The 27098-nt window shown below is 42.5% G+C and overlaps 1 long non-coding RNA gene across 1 annotated transcript in view; it reads left to right on the plus strand.

The window, feature by feature from the left end:
- LOC138848715 (uncharacterized) overlaps positions 1 to 13832 on the plus strand; it is a 38457-nt gene extending 24625 nt beyond the window's left edge. The window contains exons 3-4 of the long non-coding RNA XR_011386810.1: positions 11293 to 11611; positions 13386 to 13832. This is a non-coding gene — a long non-coding RNA (uncharacterized lncRNA). The remainder of the gene's footprint in view (positions 1 to 11292; positions 11612 to 13385) is intronic.
- The last annotated feature ends 13266 nt before the right edge of the window (positions 13833 to 27098 follow it).

The following is a 27098-nucleotide window of genomic DNA, read 5'->3' on the forward strand; positions in this document are numbered from 1 at the left end:
CTCACTTCAGGTCTATCATGTACCATCCCAAGCAGTTGGTATTTCCACACCTCAGCATATTTTTATGAAAATAGATATAATGAAAATAGCTACTATGTCTGCCTCATTTTAAGAAGCCAATGAGGAGATGTGTGTAAATGTGTTTTATTATCAAAGGGAATGAATAAAGAAGAGAAGTGGTTTTTTGTCCTGATCCCTCAAGCTAGTATCCTTGAGAGGCCACCCAGCCCTACCTTTTAAAACTATAGCCTATTCTAGTGCACCCACAGCCCACATCACCAAGTTCCACACACCTGGGGCGTGTGGCTCTCAGCATGGGAACCAGCTTAGAATTGCGTTAACAGAACAGGTACAGTGCAAAAGCCTGAGGCTTTGGAATTTTTAAAAGAGAACCAACAGCAACATCTCAGAAATAAATTGATTTGGTTGAAATGCTTCCAAAGAAATTACCTTAATTCTGAGACTAAATATGCTGCGTTCCAGCCCAAATGGCCTTTTCTTGGCCAATCCCTTGAGAAGTAAACATTGAGGTTTAATAAGGAAAGGGCACTAGAACTTGCAGTCTTAGCTCGCTGATGTCACTCATGGCTTCTTGAGCCAAAGAACAAGAAAATCCAATCCTTCCTCAAGTATTAAGGCATCAGATGGGAACGGTATAAATATGTTTGTGGTTTCTATATATTTTCTTTTAAAGAGAAACACAGGGATTGAAGATACATTTTTCAGAATCTTGACAGACGTATGTGCTTCTCTTAGAGAGGAGTCTACCTGGGAATCTTGGCTGTCTCTCAAAACGGCTCTTTTTATTCCTTGATTGAAAAGTAAGAGGAATACAAAGGGTCTAAACTGTGGAGGAGGCTAATGCGAACTACAAGTCAGATCCAGGGACAAGATCTTAGAATCAGGGCGGAGCCGAGCCTTGGGCTGAGAAGCAAATGTCATTGCACTGGCAAGGAAGTGAGGAAGTCAGAGTCTGGAGGGAGCATGCCACTCAGCCTACATCAACAGGACTCCTGTCTCAGGGCTAGACTGGAACTCGGGGCATTTTGGCACTAGGACTCCCTTATCCTGTGTGAGGATAAATTACCCCTTGATAACAAAGATATATTCATGAGCCTACCCTGAAATCCAGAGTTACTGGATTTTTGGCACTAATTACCCTGGGTAATTCAGGAATGGAATGTGACACCTCAGTTCATACAATGAAGCAAAGTATAGTCCCCTTCAAATGGCAGCAAAATGGAATCAAGTTTTCCAGGGCCAGGAAGATCAAATGGTTGATTTCAACTTTTTAAGCACAGCTTGCTACTTTGAGCCATCTCTTGGCAATTGCCTCTGAAGAGCACAGAATACGGTGGTGAATCTGATTTGATTCTATCAATCTGAGTGAAGCAGATGATCAAAGAGAGAAGCAAGTTCTTTGCTGGAGGAAGCTCACAGTCCAAACAGGAGACTGGAGGGGGCTCATCTCTGGGTCCTCAGATCCTAGTCCCCAGTGAGCATTTACCCAGTGCTGGAGACTGAATATGGATGGTTAGACACTAGGCTGGTGGTGGAACTGCTGGGACTGGAGACAAGAGGGGCTGATGAATCTTTCCGGGGTATGGAAAAGAAAAAGGTTAAAGAAAGCTTCCAAAGCTGATATTTGATCTGAGCCTTAAGGGAAAACACATTGTACAGCAAATAATCAACCATTTGTCTATTTAAGTTTCAGGTTATATGGGTCTACTACATTAAGGGAAGGAAGGGTTACTAGTAGGTACATAAAGCATCCAAACTTTGCTGATGTAGAAAGTGACCCCTCACCCCAAGCTGAAAGCAGGGATCAGGGGTACCCAGTTGTTGTCCTCAGAGCTGTAGGGCCTATGGGGTCTGCGCAGGGCCTAGCTGTGGCTTGGTCCTCAGTGGCTGGATCCCCAGCCTCAGGGCAGCCTCACCTGACTTCATGCATTGCCCTCACTTGGGTCCTTGGGACAGGCTGTTGTGCTTGGCCTCCCTCCACCCCCAGGGTATGCAATTACTCAGAAACTCCCAGCTGCTCCCAAGCCTCACACTGAGTTTCCAAACAAAACCTGTGAAAACAGATCTCCGGTGGCAGCTTCGGCCACGTTTGGCAACCGCACTCGTCCACGGTCCACCAGCGGGCTCTTGAGGCCCTGGCGCTCCAGAGGCAGACGTAGCCTGGATGGACACTGTCTTTGGGACGTGTCCAGGAAAGATCTGCTGGGGAACTCATAGGTTCCGTGTTTTTCTTTTGGCTCCATCCAAACCAAATGGAGCTGAGTATCTTTGGGCTAAGGCCTGTCTCCCTCTGCAATCCCTTAGCAAGAGGAAGGCACTCCTCCTCCTGCCTCAATTCAAGGGACTGGGAGCCCTGTCATGCTTTTGTATGGGGAGCAGCGTGTCCATGTTGGCTGCTCTCTCCTTATGCCTTCATCCTCCCAATTGCCCTGCCCTCTCTCTGTTTAAACCTGCCTGTCTTTTTTTTTTTTTTTTTTTTTTTTGACAGGCAGAGTGGACAGTGAGAGAGACAGAGAGAAAGGTCTTCCTTTGCTGTTGGTTCACCCTCCAATGGCCGCCGCTGCTGGCACGCTGCGGCCGGCACACCGCGCTGATCCAATGGCAGGAGCCAGGTACTTATCCTGGTCTCCCATGGGGTGAAGGGCCCAAGCACTTGGGCCATCCTCCACTGCACTCCCTGGCCACAGCAGAGAGCTGGCAGGAAGAGGGGCAACCGGGACAGAATCCGGCGCCCCGATAGAGACTAGAACCCGATGTGCCGGCGCCGCAAGGTGGAGGATTAGCCTAGTGAGCCACGGCGCCGGCCCCTGCCTGTCTTTTCTTTCTGTCTTCTCGATCATCCCATGGCTGAGGGAGGGCCAAAGATGGGGGCGAAGGGAGACCCAGTGATGGCCTTCAAAATGTTTGTGGAAAAATGAAATTAAAAGACGTGTTTATTTTGGTGCAAAACCTTTTGAAATTCTCACATAGTTTTTCAATCACATGTATTTGCCACGAACTTTTCAAAGATCCCTTGTATTATTCTCAGTCAGGTCATTGCCTCTTGCCTGGGTTATTTTAGGTCTCCTTACACTTCCCTTTTCCTAAGTGGTTTCCATCCTTTGGAGGTATCACGTTGCCAGACTTATCTTTCTCAAGTAAATATCTTGGATGATATAATTCCCTTGTCCAAGACCCTTCTGAAGCCAACTTGTTGACTCCATGATGCTGGCTTGGAAGCACCTGCCTAGCTGAGAACCATTTCCTCCTCCTGCAGCTCCCTGCCCTGAACCTGCAACGAGTTTTGCAAATGCAATGTGAGCAAAACTAGTTTGTTAAGAAAGGTGCACCTTTCCTACTCCCTCTTTCTCATTCTTTGTCGGAAGCTAAGGATTCAGTGCCCTTCAGTGCAGAGTAGTCGCATGATGGAAGAAGCCTGAGTTCCAGCAACAGTACTTGGGATAATGCATTTGGGTGATTTTGTTGGTCTGTTTTGTGAAAGAGAAGCAGTCGTTTATTGTCTTAAGCAATTGGAAATTCAGGATTTCTTCTTGTTTCAGTTAATGTTATCTTGACTAATCCAGGCTTCAATTGTCTTTTCAACTTTAAATTACTCTCATTTGTAATTCCTGATTTAGGTCAGACTTGCTATTCCACATACATGCTTCTTACCTGTGCACCTTGCTCTTTCTGCCCAGGTGCCCAGGAGCCTTCGTCCTTACTTATATGAATCCAGAGCACCCTTTCCATTGCTCAAGATGCGGGTGAAAGTCTCCCTGCTCCATGGAGCTTCCTTTGGCCACTGCAGCTACGTCACAGGGTTCCCTCCTGATCACTATATGTTTCCCTCTCATTCTGCTCACTACTTGGTATTATTATCAGTGGCTTACATCCCTTCTTTACCTGTCAACTTTCAAACGCTAGGGAAGTACAAAGGTAAAATTCATTTCACCTTTGTTATCACCATTGCACCATATCACTAAGCTGTCAACACCCTCCCCCAACACCACCTTACAGTTACAGGAGTCACAGTAGGAAGAATCCAGGGTTGCAGCAACAGCACTTGGAATAATGCATTGGATAACTTTGTTGATCTGTTTTGTGAAGGAGAAGCGGTCATTTATTGTCTCGAGCAGTTGGAAATTCAGGATTTCTGCTTTTATAGAATTAATGATGGAGAGAATAAATGGATAGTAACTGTACGATCTTCTTGTGCAAAACTGTAGAATCAGTTGTCTTGACTCCTCCCCCACCTCTTCTGCATGCTCTTTCTTCCATTCACATGTGACAGGTGGGGAAGGACATAGTCCAGAGTCCGGAGGCTGGTGTGCCAAGGTTTGAACTTGAGTTCTGCCATTTCCCACCAGCTGCGTGGCCATGGCATGCTCCTTAGCTTGTGGGCCTCAGGAGTAGTCTCACTGTGGAGTAGATAGTTACCTACCTCATTTGAGGATCCAGTGAGGCAGTACTTGGAAAGTTCTTAGAACAGCAATGGATCACAGCAAGCATGATCTTAGTGTTCACCCTGTGTGCCTTTTTGTCCCTTACTGCTTTTCTCCCTCTCCACCTGCTCCTTCATGGACGCTGAGGAATTAGGGATGGGATCATCCCAGATCCTGCAGGGTGGATGCATTTCCCCTTGTGTGTCACTGACTGTGAATGAAAGGCTGCCTGACCCTGTGTGGAAGGTGATTTCTGAGCCAGACAGAGAACCAAGTCATTAGTTTGGAAAGGAAATAGTGGCACACGTGCCAGGCATTCTCCATTCCTAAAAGATTGAGATTTTCCTAGGGATTGTAATTTAGAGGAATGAATAATTAATTGTGGAATTTCAAGTATCTATAGGTAAATGTTCAGAATTCAGGTAAATCATGCAACCTAAAAGCTAGAAAACCATGGAGATTGTTTCCTACATACCCTCGTGTAACCGGGGAAGAAAGCAACATCTAATGAGAAGTGACATGCTCACAGCCACAGAGGGTTTCCACAGAACAAGCACAAGAATCATAGCCCCGACTACTAGTGTGGTGTTCCTTCAGTATCACCAGCTCTGACTTCAGATGAGCCTTACCTCACTCTCCTGTTCAAAGCCTCCAATTACCCCCTTACTGTGAAGATCAGGCTCAAATCTCTTATGTCTATTAATATCATTCAGAGTCTGGTTTCATTTTCCTACTTAGAATCCACCAATGGCTGGTGCAACCTACCTTACAGTTTTTGTGATAATGTAAATTGACAGAATCCTTTGGGAAATATTTGGAACTTAGCATCAACAGCAACCACTGGGTTCATATGTTTCTACCCTATAATTCTACTTCTAAACCCCTTCCTAAAGAAAGATGCTTTAGGGTTGGCATTGTGGCTAATGGGTTAAGCCACCGCCTACAAGCATCCCATATGGGTGCCAGTTCGAGTCCTGCATCTGATACAACTCCGTGCTACTGCTCCTAGGAAAGCAGTGGAGGGTGACCCAAGGCCTTGGGCTCCTGCAGTCATGTGGGAGACCCGGATGAAGATCCTGGCTTTGGCCTGGCTCAACCTTGGCCATTGCAACCATTTGGGAAGTACACCAATGGATGGAAGATCTTTCTCTCTCTCTCTCTGACTCTGCCTTTCAAATAACTAAAATAAATAAATAAATATAAAAGATGCCTTCATATAGATAAACCTATATAGATGTTCATCATAGGGGCAGGAAATGAATCTAATAGTTAAGACATAACTTGAAATACTTATTTCCCATGTTGGAGGGCTGGGGTTTGGGACCCAACCCTGCTTCCTATTTCAGCTTCCTGCTATTGCACACCCTGGGAGGCAGCAGATGATAACCCAAGTACTTGGGTCCCTGCCACCCACACAGGACATCCAGTTGGAGTTCTGGGCTCTCTCTTTGGCCTGGCTGATATGGGCGTTTGAGGAATAGAAAATCTATCTTTCTATTTCTGTCTTCATCTCTTTGTCTCTTTGCCTTTCAATAAATGAAAAAAGAAAAAATGTTGATTGTAGCCATATTTATATTACAAAATTGGAAGGAACCTGAATGTTTACCATTAAAGAGTTTTTAAAAATAAATCATAGTATCTACTAGATGAACTATTATGTGATCAGATAAAATGATGAAATAACATGAACTATTTATGATGTAATTTTAAATTTAAAAGTTAGAATATATATGTAGATATGATTACAATAGTATGAAAAATAGGAAGATACTTCAAAAAGTTCATAAAAAATTAAAAGATACATTTATTTTGGTGTAAAATGTTTTGAAATCCATTCATAGTTTTTTCATGTATGCCCTGTTCATAGCATTTCTGAAGACCCTTTGTCTGCCTGTAATTTATCTAACATGTGGGGGAAAATGTTAAAAAACCCTGTGTTGGATTTCTTTCTATTCCAAATTTATACAATAGTCCACATTATTTTCATTGCATCTAAAAATTTTTATAAGGATGAAGTTCATAAAAATGTTTGAAAAATATTTGAAAGACATTGTGATAGAGGGAGACCCATGTGCGCACACACACACATACACACACAGAGATCTTCCATCTGCTATTTTACTCCTCAAATGGCCACAATGGCATGGGCTGATCCAGGCTGCCCCAGCAGAAGTCAGGAGCCTGGAACTCCACCCAGGTCTCCCACCTGGATGGCAAGGACCCAATTACTTGGGCTGTCATCTGCTGCTTTCCCAGGCACATTAGCAGGGGGCTGGGTCAGAAGCAGAGCAACTGGGACTCAAACACGTGCTTCACTGATATGGGATGCTGGCATTGCAGGTGGCAGCTTAACCCATTGTGCCACACACAAGCCCCATCAACACAGAAGACTTTTATTTTATTTTATTTGACAGATAGAGTCAGACAGTGAGAGAGAGAGACAGAGAGAAAGGTCTTCAAACTGATTCAACCCCCCCCCCCCCAAATGGAAGCTACAGCCAAAACTACGCCGATCCGAAGCCAGGAGCCGGGTGCTTCCTCCTGGTCTCCCATGTGGTACAGGGGCCCAAGCAACTTGGGCCATCCTCCACTGCCCTCCTGGGCTACAGCAGAGAGCTGGACTGGAAGAGGAGCAACCGGGACTAGAACCTGGCACCCATATGTGATGCTGGCGCTGCAGGCAGAGGATTAACCAAGTCCTAGGCAAGAAGGAGGGTCCAGGGTTAGTGAGCAAAGCACAGATCCTGGAGTTGGACAGACCCAAGTTACCCACCTTGGCCAACTTTGCAGCTGTCTGAGGTTGGGCAGATTGCTGATTCTCTTGGAGCATTTGGTTTGTCTTCAGGAAAGTAAGAAATAATGAGACTTTTCTTTTATGTTGGTGTGGTCGTTAAGTGGGGCAAAATTCGGAAAGTACCTGGCACAGCATAGATAACTTTAATGACATTAGTTCCTCCCAGTGAGACTTTTTCAGTCCATTTTTTGCCACGCCTTTTGCCTGGAATCATTTTGCTCTCCTCACTGTTAAGTCGTCCATTAGCAGGAGCTGGAGTCAGAAGCAGGGCTGGGGTTCCAACTCAGGCCCTAAAGCATGGGGTGCTGGCATCCCAAGCAGTGTCTTATTCACTGTGCCAAATGCCTGCTCCAGATTTCTTACTTTTAATGACAAGCTTGCAGGGTGAGTTATCTTTTTACCATGTGTGTGTATGCACACATCTACATGTGTATATAAGTCTATATTTATGTATATATATACATGTGCATATTATAATATCCTAATAGTATATAACCCCTGCCAAGCGCATATCTCCAACTTTTACATTTCTGCTTGTCCCTACAAAGTTTGAAACCTTGAGGATGCGCAGTCATTGTCTTGTGAGGTATTTAGGTCAAGGCTCCCAACTTGTCTTATGATAAGGTACTTGTTAATAACACTGATTTCTGTGCCCCTCCCTAGAGATTCTGATTTGTGTGGCTTAGAGGGCTCCACAGCCCATAGATCTGCCAAGAAACCTCCCTTCCTTCTAGTCACAAGAGCAGTCTGGTTTTAAAATGTCTTCTATTAGAATCTGCATGCCCAGAGCAGGGGAAAGTTAATTCAAATGTTTACTGAGGACAGCTGACCAACACTCTCAGCCTCCACTTCTGTATCATTTATCCAGGACAGAAAATAGGAACCTGGGTTTGGAGTGGGGGAAAATGATCAAGCAAAAGCAAATGACTTCACTATGTTTTGCACTGATCTATGGATCCGCAAACCCCATAAAAATCTTTCAATTCTTTAAGCAAATTTCAAGACATTGAGAACAGAGAACAAAGCATCTGCAAGAAGACCATGCGCCTAGGAAATAAACACTTGGTGAGAGTCTTGATGAAAGTTTAGAAATAATAATAGAGATAATGGTTTCCCTGCAGTGTATGCTTGTGTTTTCGTCCTTTACATGCCTAACTTCTGAGACACAAGCAGCAGCCAAGTTTGAGAGAACTTAAGTGATGTGCCCAAGGACACATAGCTCAGGAAGCACCAAAGCAGCTATTTGAACTCAGACCTCATAGGTTTTACCCATTACACCACAGAGCAGGCTCTGGACCTCATTGGTTTTAAAGGCTATCTTTCTGCTTTTGCACTGCTTTTTTTGTATATCTAATACCTTGCAAAGATCAGGAAATTGTGGGTTCTCAGTTAATTCTGGTGAAGTGATTATATGAACATTCCATGGTTTTAGGTTCCTGTTTGTTCTCAACCAACTGTTAGAAGCCAGAATGCTCAAGGCAGTGTCTAGAAGAGTTAGAGGAAAAGTGTAAGAAAATAAAACAACTTTTTTTTTTCTGGACAGGCAGAATTAGATAGTGAGAGAGAGAGAGACAGAGAGAGAGAGAGAGAGAGAGAGAGAGAGAAAGGTCTTCCTTTTTCCGTTGGTTCACCCCCCAAATGGCTGCTACAGCCAGTGCTGCGCCAATCCGAAGCCAGGAGCTGGGTGCCCCCTCCTGGTCCCCCATGTGCCTTCCCGGGCCACAGCAGAGAGCTGGACTGGAAGAGGAGCAACCGGGACTGAATCTAGTGCCCCAACTGGGACTAGAACCCCGGGGTACCAGCGCCGCAGGCAGAGGATTAGCCAAGTGAGCCATGGTGCCGGCCAAAAAACAACATTTTACAAAGAGAGTTGAAGGACCAGCGCTGTGGGGCAGTAGGTTAATTCACCTGTGGCGCCAACATCACCTGTAGGCGTCAGTTCTAGTCCTGGCTGCTCCTCTTCCAATCCAGCTCTCTGTTGTAGCCTGGGAAAGAAGTGGAGGATGGCCCAAGTGCCTGGGCCCCTGCACCCATATGGGAGATCTGGAAGAGGCTTCTGGCTCCTGGCTTCAGATCGGTGCAGTTCCGGCCATTGCAGTCATTTGGGGAGTGAACCAACAGAGGGAAGACCTTTCTGTCTCTCCGTCTCACTGTCTGTAACTCTTCTTCTCAAATAAAATAAATAAAATATTTAAAAAAAAAAGAAAACAAATAGAGTTGAATGAAAAGTAGAAAAAGTAGCGACACAAAATCAAGATTTTGAGTAAGAGTGAAATGGTTTGGGTTATTAAAATTTAGAAGAAAGGTCCTCCTGGTTTATGAAGTAATGAGGAATATAGCGAGGAGGGGATGTGCAGCTGGAGGCGCGAGCACAGTCTCAGGTCATCACTGTAGTGGCCTGGGACTTGCCAGGCTCCTAGGCTGAGCTTTGTGGAATGGTTGACAATGGAGTTTGTGGTGGGAACCAGTGGTGACTGCTGAGAAATGTGCTGGCAAGGAAAGAAACACAAAACTCACCAACAGCTTCACGATGCCTCGTTCTTCCGTCTGTTCTGTACGTATATCATCCAGTGGTCTACCACTCACTTCTTCCCAGCATCAGTCTTGTCTACTGCAACAACTGGAAATACCATTATCTGAATGTAATTGCATTTCTGCAAAGCAGCTTGAGTCTCAGTGGATAATTTGACATCACAGGCCGTGATGGATCATCTCAGACCATATGCCCTGAAAGACACACATACCATACTTAAGCCAAAGATTATGTCACATGCACTCTGGTCTCTCCATGTAAGCTGATGTCGCCAATAGGTTGGGCTCCAAATGAAAGCTTGGAAGGTCTCGGAAAACCAGTACGTGCAGCTGTATTCTGGGAGCAGCGAGGTCACCACACAGTTGGCAACAGCCAGGGACGAGTTGGCAAGGGGAGGCTCAGCTCTCATCCCCCCAACTCCACACGTATCGCAGGGTTGACTCTCACTCAACCTTGCTGTTCGCTTCCTCTCTCTCTCTTTCTCATTTCTTCTAGACTCAAGCAAAATTAAGTCCCTTAACTTTAAGCAGCTTGAGTAAGTAGTTAAATAAGGAATATTAAACTTGTTAGACCTGCAAAATGCAAACAAAGGGACAGAAACGTGTTTTCCTGGGGATGAACATAATTGATTGCTAAAGGTCCCAAACCTTATTAGGGTCATCACATAATTCCCTTCGTGTCTCTGGTGCCAGGGACATTTGTATCTCTTATTCTGGATAATGTAAAATGATATCATATAAGGAGATTCCCCACTGACTGTTCCAATGTGTGTAACTGTGTGAATTTTGCATCTCTGTCTTCCAAAGATAACCATTAGGTGACAAGCTATAAATAGCCAACAAGACAGGGAAAAATATTTTTTGGTTCAGGTCTTATGCTTATTCAAGTTAAAACCAAACCGTCTTTCTTTTTTACATTTTTTTTTATTTAATAAATGTGAATTTACAAAGTGCAACTTTTGTATTGTTGTGGCTCCCCCCACCAACTTCCCTCCCTCCCGTGGCCCTCCCCTCTCCCACTCCCTCTCCCATCCCTCCCTTCATCGAGTCTCATTTTCAATTACCTTCATATACAGAAGATCAACTTAGTATACACTAAGCAAGGATTTCAACAGGCTGTACTCACACAACCGCACAAGGTATAGGGTGTTGTTTGACTAGTAGTGTTGTTTTTAAGTTTCATAGTAAAACACATTAAGGACAGAGATCCTACGTGGGGAGCCTGTACCCAGTGACTCCCGTTGTAGATTTAGCAATTGACACTCTTATTTATGACATCAGCAATCCCCCGAGGCTCTTGCCATGAGCTGTCTAGGCTATGGAAGCCCCTTGAGTTCACCAACTCTTAACTTGCCAAACCGTCTTTCAAAGCCTTCCCTGGGAATCTCAAGTACTCTGGTTGGAACTCTCTCTGAACTCTTGGTTTCCAAAGTGCTCCGTGCTTCAAGCATTGCTTAAAGACTGCCTAGACGTACTGACTGTAATAATGTACACATTCATTTCTGCCTTTCTCTTTGGGCCTAGGGAAGGGCCTTGAATCCCATGGATGTTTGTGAAATTCAGCATTTGCTTGAGAGAGCATGAGAGAACCACAGAAACTCCTTTGAGTAATGAAGATGGCAGTAAATGACCCAGCTTCCTGCTACCTGAAACAGACGGATCTCAGTGACGTTGTAGCTTGAGCTTGCAGCCAGCTGCTGCTGGACCTTATTTCTGACCAACTCACATCAGCCTCTAGAGGATCCTGAAACTTCCTGATGCAGAAATGCAGGTGATCACACGCTACAGCCACAAGGAGACGGCTGTCACAGACACACATTGCAACATTTGGAGGAGGTTCCAGGTAAACGAAAATATGGTAATAGCTTCCAGATAGGTGGAGAATGCTGCTGGTTCAATGATTGTCCCTATCAAGTGGAAAGGGATAATGAAAAGTGCCCTTTCTTTGGCTCAAATAGCTTCCTCCTGTTGGTTGATCTTTTTTTGTCCCAAAGGAAGAGCACATTACCTAATGAATTATGTGGAGTTACAGCTATACCATGTTTGTTAAGGAAGTGGCCCATTGTTCTAAATTATTGTGGATGCTTTTTCTTCAAGATAATTTTATTTTATATATTGAGCAGTATGAAATAAATTCAAAAACTCACAAGGCCTATGTGGAATTTTAAATATTCCCCTTAATTATTTCACAATAGCATATGGATTAGCAAATAGACTCGTGTAGAGGATTCTAGGGGAGATATTTACAGGAAAAATGTACACATGAAATATGGTTTGGCCAGGTTTAATACACACAGAATACACTTTAATACTTTCATATGGTCTGAATAATATCCCCATATTGATTTTTTCCTTGTTTCTACCAACTCCACAGCAAATGTACGACAATGGCTCATTGATTTATTGTGAGTGTAGCAATGGGTTTATAACGGCATGAATCATGCCGATTGCTCAATTCACCACATGCCTTAATAAAAGTTTCACTTTAATAAAACTGAGCTAAGGCAAATGTGCCCAGAGGCTGGCCTGACATTCCTTATACATTACCCTGCCTCAGGAAATTATTGCCATATATTTTACAGCAGCTACAGTAGGCTGGGGATCAGGATTAAAATGTACTAACTACTGTGATATTTAACAGAACTCCTGTGTTCCCGGTTAACCCTCACAGGTACAAAGTGGACAGAGCAATTAGGAGACGGCACAGTGCAGGGAATAGAGGTGGACTGGGAGGCAGGCCATCAGGGGTCAGCACTGGCCCTCATTACTCTGTGCGGGTGCCCTGAGCCCTCTGGGCGGGAGTGGGGTGGTGGGGGTGGGAATATCTCTACTATGCCCCTCCAGAGTTGCTGTGAGCATCAAACAAGAAGGAGAATGTGCAACACGTGGTAAATGCCAGACTAGCTTAAGGCAGTGGTGGGGTTGTGAGACAGACAAACACCCAGCCCCTGGCACTATAAACTCCATCTTTGATTGTTAACAATAATGTGTTTGCCTAAGTGACAGGTATAGCTCTATTTATGGATGAGTGGGAGTTAAAGAGTTGCAAAGGCCAATCGTTCTAATAGACTGACATTATTCTTTTTATAAATGAAGAATTGTTTTTTTGTCTTCCTTCATATGAGCTGAAAACAACCCCAGCACACCTGCATTCTGTTAGAAAAATTAACCTGGGGAGTGAGAATGCAGACCACAGCAGTGACTTATCACCTGCTCGGAGCTGCTCTGGGAGAAATTCTGCTTGTGCTGCCCATATGCCATTCAGAGCTGATTGGCACAATGATTAGCTCCTAAGACCGAGGAAAGCCACTTTGGATTTTCCAATCAATACCAATAGCTTGGGCCTGATTGTAAAATGAGTGATGTCATAAGGAGGAGGTCTGATACTGTGGGAAGAATCTGAGTGACTTCTGGTGATCTTGGACCAGAAAGTCTCTCTGGCCTCCGTTTTCTCCTCTGTGAAATGGGTTGCATTGTTGGAATGGCTAACGTTCAGATGTCTGGTATCCTAAAAACATGCAGTTCCTCCTGTCCGTTCTCACCTATCTGGCAGTAGTCTGTCTGGCTCTCCTCAGGTAGGTCATCTTCCTCACATGCGCCTCTCTGTTTCCCCACAGCTCCCATCGCATGTCAGGGGCAGCCTAGCAGGGAAGAGACTGCTCTGCCCAGCGTCACACTCCGGCTCAGAACCTACTCTGGTCCAAATGCATTTCCTCTCTGTTCCCACTCACCAAACCAGCTTGCCTGCCTCTCCAGTCTTGCCTTTCTCCACAGCTTAAAGCATTGAGGGAAGAAACTGTGCTGTTTTTCTCAACTTGGTTCTCCTAAGGTATACCATTCTCTCTGGCACAAAAATGATAAGCCCGTATTCAGTAAGTGATTGAATGAATAAATGAATTAATGGTGTGCATCCAGACCACATCTAGGAACGATGTACCTTCACAAAAATGAATTGATCCTAAGTTTTGAAAATGGGCAAAGACTCAAGGGATGCAGGATGAGCAGAAATCCAATTACAGTTCAAAGTAGCTGCTTCTAGAATAAAGACAATAGCTCATGGCTAACAATCCTCTACTCCTTACTGTGTGCTAGGCTCCTTATTCCATCTCTGTGTGAAATGGGCTGTTACTATTCCCAGATTACAGCTGAACACATGGAAGCTTAGAGAGGTCAAGTGACCTTCCTGGGCCTTTTGCAGGTAACCATGACTAAGCTAGGATTTGAACCTGTGTCTTTCTGCTCACAGAATCCATCCTCGTGCTCCTGGATAACTGAACAAGGAGGAGTGGACCTTGGTGGATGCCAGACACGCTGTATCCACCAAGGAGCTGATGTTCAGTTGCAGGGCTATGATCTTATAGTGGCCTGAGCACAGCTAGTTGTCCCTGTGAGTCTCACCTCCCCTGCTCCACATTCTGGGGCTTTGCTACTTTTTTTCTCACCCTCACTCAACAGGGGCAGCTGTAAGAAAACCCACCGTTGGGAAGCAGGAACTGAGCTGTCAAAAGAAATGAAAAATCCAGGGGCCACTGCAGTCTTACCATTCATTAATGGGTTTATCGGGAACTCTCTTGACATTGAGTTCTAACTACAGCATTTAAGAAAATCCCAAATTTGAAAATAAATAAGTTGGCTGACATTCAGACATTTTACATATGAATTTAATAAAATAGATTTTTCTTTTTGAAATCTTCGGTAACCTCTGAAATATATCAACTGCAACCCAGGAACATTGTATCCCAAGTTGTGATTCATGAAATGAAACGGAAATGTATTATGTAATTCAATTGGGAGAGTCCAGCACAGAGCTCATTAGGGCTGCCGCTGCTGATGTGGACTGCAGTCCGGAGGCCCTGTGGTTTGGGCACGCTTTTCTCAGTCCTTGCCTCCCCTTCCTCCAAGGACATTTTAACCAAATATCGTCACCCTTTTAAAAATAGCGTTCTTGAGCATTTTGCCCACAGATGAGGATAATTCGGAGGAAATCTTGGGAAAAACTGTGAATTGTTTTCTCTCTCCTCCTGCTTTCATGTTAGCCCATCTCGTGATGAGTCAGGCTCAGAACTGAATTCTGAGAACTGCCCTCCTGTGCAGTCCCTGGGTCCAGGCCAGGCCCAGCCCCTAACAGGGCAGGTGGACATCGCGGTGCCATCTGAGGTGACTGGAGTTCCGATAAATGAGGAGCCGTCCCCAGGGTCTTATGGCTCTTTAAGGTAAGAGCTAGAACTTGCACTGAAATTTCTGGATTTTTTTTCCCCCTGTCTCATCAGAGAGCCTGAGCTGGCAGTCAAAACATGGCTTTCCCTACATATGGTGATTTCCAGGAAAACCAGTGAGGAAATGAGAAAAACATTGTTCTGTAAATACTTCTATTTTAGTCCTACCTGATTATGTTATCACCTTGAGTTTCTTCATTTAAATTTTTAATTGAAATAAAATTCACATTACATAGAATTCATCATTTTGTTCACTTGAAAGTGTACAATTCCAGCCGGCACCACGGCTTACTTAGCTAATCCTCTGCCTGCGGCGTCAGCACTCCGGGTTCTAGTCTCGGTTGGGGCGCCGGATTCTGTCCCGGTTGCTCCTCTTCCAGTCCAGCTCTCTGCTGTGGCCTGGGAAGGCAGTGGAGGATGGCCCAAGTGCTTGGGCCCTGTACCCCATGGGAGACCAGAAGGAAGCACCTGGCTCCTGGCTTTGGATCGGTGCAGTGTGCCAGCTGTGGCGGCCATTTGGGGGGTGAACCAACGGAAAAGGAAGACCTTTCTGTCTCTCTCTCTCTCACTGTCTAACTCTGCCTGTCCAAAAAAAAAAAAAAAAAGTGTACAATTCCATGGATTTTAATATATTCCTAGGTGTTATAACCATCACTACTGTCTAATCCCAAAACATTTTTATCACTCCCCAAAGAATCTCTGAACCCATTTAGTATCCGTACAACACTTCCCTCTCCCCTGAGCCCAAAGTCTACCTCTGTCTCCATTGACTTGCCTACTCTGGATATTTCCTATAAATGAAATCATATTGTTTGTGACCTTCTGTGCTTTGATTTGTTCACTTAGCTTAATGTTTTCTTTTCAAACCTTTTTAATTTCATTTTATTTGAAAGACAGAGATACTCACAGAGTGAGAGAAACAGATATGCAGGTAGAGAGAGATCTTCCATCCACTGGTTCGCTCCCTCAAGCACCTGTAACAGCCAGGGCTGGACCAAGCGGAAGCTGGGAGCCAGAATTCAATCTGGTTCTGACATGTGGATGGCAGGGATTCAAGTACTTGAGCCTTTACTTGGTGCCTCCTGGGTGCTGTACTGGGAAGTTGGATCGTAACTGGGGCAGATGGGACTCAAACCAGACCTGTGATGTGGATTTAGGCATACTAAGTGGAGACTTAGCTGCTATCTCAAATGCCCAAATGACTTAATGTGGTCAAGGATCATCACATGGTAGTATCCATCTGGACTTCGTTTCCTTACATGGCAGAATAATATTCCATTTTACATTACACCACATTTTCTGTATGTATTCATCAGGTGATAGAGATTTGGGTTGTTTCCGGTTTTTGACTACTAATGGATACTGCTGTGATCGTTTGTGTACAAATTTTTGTTTGAATTTCTTTTTCAGTTCTCTTGGGTTCACCTAGGAGTAGAATTTCTGTATCATGCAGTTATTCTATGTTTAAAATTTATTGTAAAACCACCAAACTGTTTTCCTAAGTAACTGTACCACTGCATTCTCATCAGCCAGTTATGGATGTTATATGTTCTCTACAATCTCAGTAACACTTGTAACTTTCTGGTTTTGTTTTGTGTCAGAGCCATTCCAGTGAGAATGAAACAGTATCACATTGTGGCTTTTTTATTTGCATTTTGCTAATGATTAAAGATATCAAAGTATCTTTTCATTTGCTTATTGGCCAGTTTAGTTTTATTATTTAAGCATAATCAAGTTCATTCTATTTTTAATAAAAAATAAATATGTTGTATATTCATAATGCAGAACATGATTTTTTGAAATATGTATACATTATGAAACGGCTCAGTTGAGCTAATTAAGATGCATTACCTCACATATTTACATTTTGTGGTAGGACACTTGAAAGCTACCCTATAATACTTTCAAAACATACTGTTGTTAGTCACAGTTATCATGTAACACAACAGATTTCTGGAATTTATTCCTCCTATGTAGCTGCAATTATGCATCCTTGGCCATTATCTACCCAAACCCTGCCACTCCTGTCCTTCTTGGCCATTTTAATACCATCTCTAGAAAAATGAATATTCAAGCCATTTTCCTAATTTTTAAATTAGATTGTTTGGGTTTGTTGTTAAGATTTCTTTTTATTCTGGGTACTAGACACTTACCTGATATATGATATTCAAATATTTTCTTCTATTTTGTGGGATGTATTTTCACTTTTTTGATAATATCTTTGCATATAAGTTTTAAATTTTGATCAAGTTCTATTGATTTAAGGTTTTTTAGTCATACTACCAAGATTGATAATAAGCTTGGAAATTGTCAGTATTTTTTTGTAAGTATTGTCATCTTAACAAAATTAAGTCTTTCAATCCATGAACACAGGTTATATTTCTACTTATTTAGGCTTCTTTAATTTCTTTTAATATTCTTTGATTATTCTCAGTTCAAGTCTTATGCTCTATTATTAAATTTATTTATAAATGTTTCATTTTTATACAATTATTAATAGAATTATTTTCTTAATTTTATTGCTTATCTATAGAAATATAACCGACTTTTGAATGTTGATGTCATATTCTGCAACTTTGTGGAATTTGTTTATTAACATTATGACAGTGTTTTTTGTCATCTTATATGTACTATGTCCTATAATTAAGATCATACCATTTGTGAAGAGACAGTTTTACACGTCTTTCAAGTAGTGTGACTCCTCTTTTTCTTATCCAATTACCCTTGCTAGAATTCCAGTATTGTGCTGATTGGAGGTGGCCAGATTTGACATCCCTGTCTTGCTCCTGATCTTAAGGGGAGGCTTTCAGTATTTCATTTTAAATAGATTGTTATATATGGGTTTTCACCGATGTTCCTTTCTATTTTGAGGAAGTTTGCTTCTATCTGTAGCTGAGTGATTTTTCTCTTTTTCTTGTTGGGCTTTAAAAAATGCTTTTCTTGTGTCAGTGAGATAATGTGGTTTTGCTCGCCTCATCTTTCTATCAATATGTTGTATTACCTAGATTGCATTTTGTAAGCTGAACTACCCTGGCACTACTCATGGTGTAAGATCCTTTAAATGTGCTGCTAGCATCAGTTAGTGTTTGTTGAGAAATTTTGCATCTGTATTCCTAAAGGATATTGGTCTGTAGTTTCTTTCTTTGGTATCAGGGGAATACTGGCTTTGTGGAATGAGTCAAGAGCTATTCCACCCTCTTCTAATTTCTGGGAAAGTTGAGAAGGATTGATGTTCACTTGTTTTTTCAAACTTCAGCGGAATTAGTAAAATTCACCAATGAAACTATTTGCCCTGGGATTTTCTTTATTAGAAATTGGGTGTTCTTGATTTTTTTAAAATTACTGATTCATTCTCTTTACTTTTATAGGTCTCTTCAGATTTACTGTTTCTTCTTGAGTCAGTTTTGGAAATGTGTACATTTATAGGAATTTGTCCATTTCATCTGAGATTTATTACTGGCTGCTGGTTACCATAAAATTATTCATATCTCATAATCCTTTTTATTTCTGTAAGGTTGGTGGTAATGTCCCTTTTCTCATTTTTTATTTTAGTAATTTGAATCCCGTCTCTCTTGGTTTGTACATTGTAATGGTGTGCCAATTTGGTTAACTTTTTTTCCCCAAAGAATCAGCTTTTTGTTACCTCACTTTGCTGTTGTCTTTATTCTTTTCTTTTTCTGGCTTTGAGTTTGGTTTGCTTCTTTTCATGTTCTGTAATGTTTAAAGTAAGATTGGTGATTTGAGATCTTACTTTTAAAAAATAGATGTTTAGCCCTAAACAGCACTCTGGCCTCAGAATCAGCCCTTAAGGCATTCAGATCTGGCTAAAAAGCCCATGAGAGTATTTCAGGCATGGAAAGCCAAGACACTCTGGCAAAAAAATGACCTAAATGAAATATCTCTGCGAGTGAGATCCTAGTGGAAAGAACAGGCCATCAAAGCAGGAGATACCTTTCTCTGAAGGGAGGAGAGAACTTCCACTTTGACTATGGCCTTGTCTAAAGAAGATCGGAGTTTGTGAACTCAAAAGGCTTCCACAGCCTTGGCAGCTCATGACAAGAGCCTCGGGTGATTACTGACATCATAAAAAAGAATGTCAATTGTTAAGTCAACAACAGGAGTCACTGTGCACTTGCTCCCCATGTAGGACCTCTGTCCTTAATGTGTTGTACTATGAGAATTAACAGTAAAACTAGTACTCAAACAGTATTTTATACTTTGTGTGTCTGTGTGGGTGCAAACTGTTGAAATCTTAGTATAAAGTTGATCTTCTGTATATAAAGATAATTAAAAATGAATCTTGATGAAGAATGAGATGGGAGAGGGAGTAAGAGGTGGGACAGGAGTGGGGATGGGAGAGCAAGTATGGGGGAAAGAACCCCTATATTCCAAAAAGCTGTACCTATGAAATTTATATTCATTAAATAAAACCTTTCAAAAAATAGATGTTTATGGCTGTATATTCTCTTTTGAACAATTTCATTTTCTACATCCCATAAGGTTTGGTATGCTATAGATTTTTAAATATTTATTTATATATTTGAAAATCAGAGTTACACAGAGAGAGGAGAGGCAGAGAGAGAGAGAGGGAGAGAGAGAAAGAGAAGTCTTCCATCCAATGGTTCACTTCCCAGTTGGCTGCAAAGGCCAGAGCTGTGCTGATCTGAAGCCAGGAGCCAGGAGCTTCTTCCAGGTCTCCCACATGGGTGCATGGGTCCAAGGACTTGGGCCATCTTCCACTGCTTTTGCAGGCCATAGCAGAAAGCTGGATCAGAAATGGAGCAGCCGGGTCTCGAACTGGTGCCCATATGAGATGCCAGCACTGCAGGCCAAGGCATTAACCCATTGTGCCACAGTGCTGGCCCCGGTATACCATATTTTTATTTAAATTTGTCTTAAAGTATTTTATAATTTTCCCTGTGATTTTTTTCATGCATTGGTTGTTTAAGAGCATGTAGCTTAATTTCAATATGCTTGTGAAATTTCCAGTTTACCTTCTGTTATTTATTTCTAGTTTTATTTCATTATGGTCAGAAAAGATTCTTTATATATTTTTCAACATTTTTGGGTTTATTAAGACTTATTTTGTGATCTCACACATGGCTATCCTAAAGAATGTTCCATGTGAACTTAAGAAGAATGTATGTCCTCTTGGTAATGGGTGTGGTGGAATATTCTGTAGATATCTGTTATGCCTAGTTGATTTATAATGCAGCTCATATCTTATGATTCCTTATTCAACTTATTTTGTATATAAAGTGAATCTCTAATGGACTGCATTTACTTGGACAAGGTATTTTTAAATTCATCATGCCTCCTTTTTAATTAGAGAATTTGAGCCATTTGCATTTAATGTTACTCCTGGTGAGATAGAACTTACTTCTGCCATTTGCTACTTTTTCTACATGTGGATTATCTTTTCTGTCCCTTAATTTCTCTCTTACTGTCTTCTTTTGTATTAAATTGATGTTTACTGGTATACCATTTTGATTCTTTCTTTATTTCTTTTACTATGCATTTGTTTTAGTTATTTTCTTATTACATTTTAATTTATACAATAATAATCTACAAAACTTTGTTCATATAAAGCTCAGTTCACCCTGTTTAATTATATTTTATATATTGTGTCCTCAGATAGATTTATAAGTATTTTTAATGAAGTTGTGTTTCAAGTTATATAAGAAAAAGAGGCATTACAGGAGAAAAATACATTAATAGGCAGGAACTTCAAAAAGTTCATGGACAATGGAATTAAAAGATGTTATTTTGGTGCAATATTTTAAAAATATTGTATATAAAGTTTCTTCAAAATTAAAAAAATTTGAAAAAATTATGCATAGATCTAGAAATGTTTTTGCATAAAGTAAATTTTTTTTAAAATATACTTTTCTTGTTCTACTTAATACCATTGGTTGAACTCTTTAATAAACACACAATTATTCTTAGGTGTTTAAATTTAACTGAAAAGTGATCCCTGTTAAACATAAGAGTAGGAAGAGAGGGAGGAGCTGTACAGTTTGGCACATGCTCACTTGGACTTACCCCTAAGGGTAGAGTTAGAAATGTGCCAGGGTATTCCAATTCAAGCCCATCAAGGTGGCATGTACCAATGCCATCTCACTAGTCCAAGTGATCAGTTTCAGTTCATAATTGATCATAATGATAGAATTAAGAGTCAAAGGGATCACATAAACAAGGCTAGTGTCTGCTAATACTAACTGATAGAATTAAAAAGGGAGAGAACCATCCAACATGGGAAGCGAGATACACAGCAGACCCATAGAATGGCAGATGTCCTAAACAGCACTCTAGCCTCAGAATCAGCCCTTAAGGCATTTGTATCTGGCTGAAGAACCCATGAGAGTATTTCAGGCATGGAAAGCCAAGACACTCTGGCAAAAAGAAAAGAAAAGAAAACAAAACAAAACAAAACAAAAACCTAAATGAAAGATCTCTGTGAGTGAGATCCCAGCTGAAAGAACAGGCCATCAAAGCAGGAGGTACCTTTCTCTGAAGGGAGGAGAGAACTTCTACTTTGACTATGGCCTTGTCTAAAGAAGATCGGAGTTTGTGAACTCAAAAGGCTTCCACAGCCTTGGCAGCTCATGACAAGAGCCTCGGGTGATTACTGACATCATAAACAAGAGTGTCAATTGTTAAATCAACAACAGGAGTCACTGTGCACTTACTCCCCATGTAGGATCTCTGTCCTTAATGTGTTGTACTATGGGAATTAATGGCATAACTTGTACTCAAACAGAACTTTATACTTTGTGTTTCTGTTTGAGTGCAAACTGTTGAAATCTATGCTTAGTATATACTAAGTTGATCTTTTGTATATAAAGATAATTAAAAATGAATCTTGATGAAGAATGGGATGGGAGAGGGAGTGGGAGATGGGATGGTTGCAGGTGAGCGGGAGGTTATGGGGGGGAAAGCCGCTATAGTCCAGAAGTTGTACTTTGAAAATTTATATTTATTAAATAGAAGTTAAAAAATAAACTTTTCATTTTTGTATAAACTTTTTGGAGTTCCTGCATACTTTTATATTTTCCTATATACTTTCTTTTACTGGAGTTCACTTGTCCACGGGAAGTTATTGTGTACCGTCCCTTATCATTTCTTTTTTAAAAGATTTATTTATTTATTTGAAAGGCAGAGAGAGAGAGAGAGAGAGGTCTTCCATCTGCTGGTTCACTCCCCAGATGGCCAAAATGGACTGTGCCAATCCAAAGCCAGAAGCCAGAAGCTTCTTCTGAGTTTTCCACATGGGTACAGGGGCCCAAGCACTTGGGCCATCTTCTACTGCTTTCCCAGGCCATAGCAGAGAGTTGGATCAAAAGTATAGCAGCCGGGACTCGAACTGGCACCCATGTGAGATGCTGGCACTGCAGGTAGAGGCTTTACCCGCTATACCACAGCATCCCCCCTTTATCATTTCTTATAGAGAAGATCTGCTAGAATTAACCTCTCTTAATTTTTGTTTATCCTGGAATGTTTTAATTTATACTTTATTTTTAAAGCAATTTTTTGAACAGTTCATATACCAATTGTAAAATTCAGAGGTTTTAGTATATTCACATGAATGCACAAATATCAGTATAACCAATTTTGGAACATTTTATCACCCTAAAAAACAGCCCAAACCACTTAATGATCACTCCTCTTTTAAATAATTTCAAAAATATTTATTTTGGCTTATAACTGTAATCATATAGTGTGGAAAACTCATGGTATGATTTCAGTTCTGAAAAAACTATCTCTTTATCTTAGGAGGAAAAAATTAACTAATATGCAGCAGCCTGGCTCTGTCACTCAAGCTTTCAGACTGTGGCAGATTGTAGTTTTTCAAGATTGCCACAGTGATATCTCCCACCCCACATGTTCTTCTGCTGTGTGACCTCACCATCCTTCCATCCATGGGTGGTGTCTGGTGCTCGTCTTGAATCCGGGATGACCTCAGTGACTTGCATGACTGAAGCAGAAGTGACATTGCGTGACTCAGAGAACAGGTTAGAAGAAGGCTTAAATCTAATGCTTTCATCTCTCCTGGCTCTCAGGCTGTTCCCACTCAGGACACGCTCTCTAGGAAGCCAACTGTTAGGCTGTGAGAAGCCATGACTCCTTCGGCTGCCAAGGGTAAGTGCTCCAGGTGGTAGTGGAGCCCAGTTTTTGAGTCATCGAGCCCAAGCGCCAGACATGTGAGTCAGGGAGTCTGCAACTCTCTCCTTTCCAACCAGTCTCAGCCAGTCCAGTGTTTGTAGCTGAGCCCTACATCCCATAGAGCAGACAGAAGCCATTCCCACTGTACTTGAGCTGTAGAATCCACAGCCACAATAAAATGGTTGCTGTTTTATGGTACTATATTTGGGGTGGCTTGTTGTGCAGCAATAGATGAAGAGAGCAAAGACCTGGGGCGAGAAACTCAATCCTTCTGTGCCTTAGTTGTTTCTGTAAGATGGGGATGTGATTTTGCTTACCTCAAAGGATTATCATGAAAGTTAAAAGAGAAAATACATTTATAGCACTTAGAACAGTACATGGACATAGTAAGCATTTGATAACTGCAGTTAGAAAACAGGTACGAACTAAAGGAGTGAAGTGCGGGAGAACTGGAATAGTGCATGCTGTCTCTTAAGAAGTGAGGCGGGGGCTGAGTGGTAAAGGATGGGTGTTTCAGACATGTAGAGGTGAGCAGGGAGAGTATTTGGGAAACCATGCGATTGAGCACATACCCCAAGCAGACTGACGCACTGGTGGGACAGCACAAAGCCAGCATGGGTATGGGGCATGTGTTGGGGGAGCTGTGGGGGATGGTGGTAAAGGACCATTACTAACCACAGATAAGGACCTCACTGTGGAAGGCATCAAACACCAGACAGGAGCCTTTGAACTCGCTGAAGCAGACGTATGTGGCAATACCCCTTGTGAGATTCTATTCCTCCAGGTGAATTCTACCTTGTAATGAGTTTCTCTCTCCATTCACCAGAATGGTCTCCAAATCTGTTGAAGCCTGTGGTCCCCTGTGTTAAGTGAAAAAATAAAAGTGTGATACTGAGCAGTTCTTTGAGTTTGAGCATAAGCAGTTTGGATGATAAAGATTTGACTGGTGACTAGTGGAACCCATTAAGAGTTTTTTATGGGATGATTTTTTTTCTGGACAAGTTAGCCTGTCAATGCTTGGTGAATCTCAATGCCTAGGTAGTTCCACAGGGAGGGAGGACCTCTGGCTCCCTCCTCAGAACAACTTGACACAAGAAGACATCAGATCTCTGCTCTTATTCTTTGCACAACCATTGAAACTGTGAAGGAAATGATTCAAATAAGCATCCTGATATTCCTTGGGGTATTGTAGGCTTGTGAAGGTGCCTAGTACTCCCCTAATGTCTGTCCCTGCCCTGACATATTGTATGCATGTGTGCTGGATATATACACACACACACAATTGTTTCCCATCTGGAATTCTGAAAGCTTCAATTCTTGCTTCTCTCTGGGACTGACACTCTCCACTTTCCTTCCTGTGGCTCTAGAGCTGGCAGGTGGTGACAATCAAAGCCTGACGCTGTGCTCACTGCATGGCTGCACATTTGGTTGGATGAAAAGAACCTGTTATTAGTCTCATCTTCATGGACTAAGGCAGACTTATCCACGAGGCCTTTAGAAGGGGTTGGATATCATGCAAATGGGATTTGGGTAGTGTGGTTTGGTTGTGTCAGAAGGGTGGAGGGACCAGGACTGGGAGCAAATAGGGTGCCTGCACAATGAATGCCTGGCCGAAGGCAGATATTCAGTAAATATTTATTCAAAGAAGAAATGAACAAATTTATTGTGGATGTCTAATTATGAACCTTTAAGAACCTGTCTAGAATGATGGATTTAGGAAAATACAGACAGGAGAGATTATCGGAGCTCTGAACAGAGGGAAATATAACTGAACCTGGAAACAGGAAGAGTGGAAGTTCAGACCGTGTGCAAACATCAAGGACTTGTAGAGGCCAGACCCTGGCTTTGGGGCAGCCACATTATTGTCATGATCCTTACCTGCTATCCAGGCAGGCTAAATGAGACAGGTTTGAAAGTTGAAAATGAAAGAAAGAAAAGGAATCTAGCTGCACCACCCCAAAAGAAACCCATAACACTTTCGTAAGCATGTCTAATCTTTTTATAAAAAAGACTTTATTTTATTTATTTATTTAAGAAGTAGAGTTATAGCCAGAAATAGGGCGAGAGAGAGAGGTCTTGCATCCACTGGTTTACTCCCTAAATGGCTACAACAGCCGGAGCTTCTTCTGGGTCTCTCACACAAGTGCAGGGGCCCAAGTACCTGGGCCATCTTCCACTGCTTTCTCAGACCATATCAAAGAGCTGGATCAGAAGTGTAGTAGCCAGGACATGAACTGGTGCCCATATGGGATGCCAGCGCCACAGGCGAGGCCTAGCCACTAGACCACAGAGCTGGCAAGCACCTCTGATCTCAATTCCTTGTAAAGGCATCATGTTCTCCGGCAAGGAGTAAAATGTAGTCAGACGTTATAGCAGAGGAAGAAGAATAGGGCTCTCTGATCAGGTTCTCAGAATAAAAACAGTTGATTAATTAATTGGTTCAATAATTCTTCATTTTAATAAGTATTTACTGAATAGTATCTACATGCCAGACAGACACTATACAAGACACAGTATTTTCAGAGCAGCTCATCATTCCCTTCCTCCCAGGGAGACAGGTAAGCAAGCCCACCATCTCAGTGCAGTGTGATAAGTGCTTCTGTAAGACTCAGGGCTGGGAGTTACAGGAGCATCAGGGAAACTCAGGAATCAGCAATCCCATGACTCCCAGCTGAGCTATGTGAGTTTAAAGGTGTGCAAGGCTGGAGAGTATTCCAGGCAGGTAAACCGTGTAGGCGGGATTAACGTGTTTAAGGTTTTAGGAAACTATTGGTGATAGGAATTGATAAATCAGAGTTGCAGAGGGTGAATGTGAATTATCCTGGAGGTAAGCAGAGACTATGCCCTGAAGGATGAACTAACGCTGATGAAGACAGGTCGAATTTGCAGATGGAGAAGACTGAGCCACTTAGAGTCTAGCCTTGGAACTGAGGGTGTGAGTGAGTGTGCACCTGCACAGATGTACAGATTGAGGGGAGGTATGTTACCCATCACAACAGGACTCCAACCGGATAATTCCTCAAGCACACAAAACTCATTATTCCCATTATGTTTAAACTACACATTTGACTCTGTCTGCCATCTGGGAGGAAAGGGTAATGGGAGGTTATTTACACATGTGCTTCCGGAGCAGGTTGAGGAAACGTGGAGTCAGGGTCTGCTATAAAAGGAGAATAAGTGTTCCAGACTGTGGGCGTGAGCTCCCTGAAGCAGAGGGCATCCATGGAGGAGATGGTGGCGTGAGCATGCTGGTCCAAGTCCAATCCATTGACTTAAAATGAGGAAACCTGAGTTTTTGTAATTGCCAGTTCCATGGTAAGTGTACTCACAAAGTGGTTTTGTGAGGTTCGCCTTGGAGGGAAGAGAAGTCTGCAACAGCATGGGTTTTGGTGTCATCCAGTGAGTGGCAGGGACTCTTGGGGATGGCAAGAAAAGGGGTGAGCAGCCACACTTCACCAAGGAGCAAAAGCAGCACAAGTTTTGGTGACCTTGCCCCAGCACTTGAGAGATGCAGAAGACAGATTTCTCTTGAGAGATTGGCGTCTCAACGGTCTAGAGGAAGGCAGGGAGGGTTTCCTCCGATGCAGAGATGGTATGATGTTTGCTGGTTTGGAAGCAGAAATCCCTAAGAGCCTAAGTGAGTTCAATTGCCTGGGGGTTCAGGAACTGTTTCCTGCAAAATAAAACCTCTGGTGGTAGCAAAAGAGAATCAGATGAATGAGTCTGATGGAGAGAAAAGGGAACCCAGACAGGAAATCATGCCCTCCGACTCAGGCTGCCCTTTAACTGGGGGGTCAATTCTTAGGTGGAATTCCTGAGGGCCAAGTGGGAAGTGTTGTTCACACTTTCCTTCCTCATCCACGACCCTGGAAAGTGTTTGCTGTATTAAAAGACCTCCCCCGATTATTCACAGGAGGGAATTGAGCAGGCAGCTGCAACAAAGCCAATCTG

This window comes from Oryctolagus cuniculus, chromosome 2 (assembly GCF_964237555.1).
Source record: "Oryctolagus cuniculus chromosome 2, mOryCun1.1, whole genome shotgun sequence".
Classification (NCBI taxonomy): domain Eukaryota; kingdom Metazoa; phylum Chordata; class Mammalia; order Lagomorpha; family Leporidae; genus Oryctolagus; species Oryctolagus cuniculus.